We start from the raw sequence: 208 nt of genomic DNA, 5'->3' as shown, positions 1-208 counted from the left end.
GCATTACCTTTGTGAATCTGGAGCAGTAAGAAAGTGTCCTGGCTAGTGGAGGGAGACATTTTATCCAGCACCAGGCTAAATGGTGAAGCCAGAGGGTGGCCAGTGATGGCCGTGGTCACCATAGAATAATATTTGGCCACCCCAGTCATTTGGGGAAACTATACTTTTAAGCAATAAATAAAAGCTAGAAAGTAGTTTCCTCAAATGA

This window comes from Nematolebias whitei, chromosome 19 (genome assembly GCF_014905685.2).
Source record: "Nematolebias whitei isolate Nwh7 chromosome 19, NemWhi1, whole genome shotgun sequence".
NCBI lineage: Eukaryota > Metazoa > Chordata > Actinopteri > Cyprinodontiformes > Rivulidae > Nematolebias > Nematolebias whitei.
The sequence above is the reverse complement of the archived record's forward strand: the minus strand, read 5'-3'. Positions refer to the sequence as shown.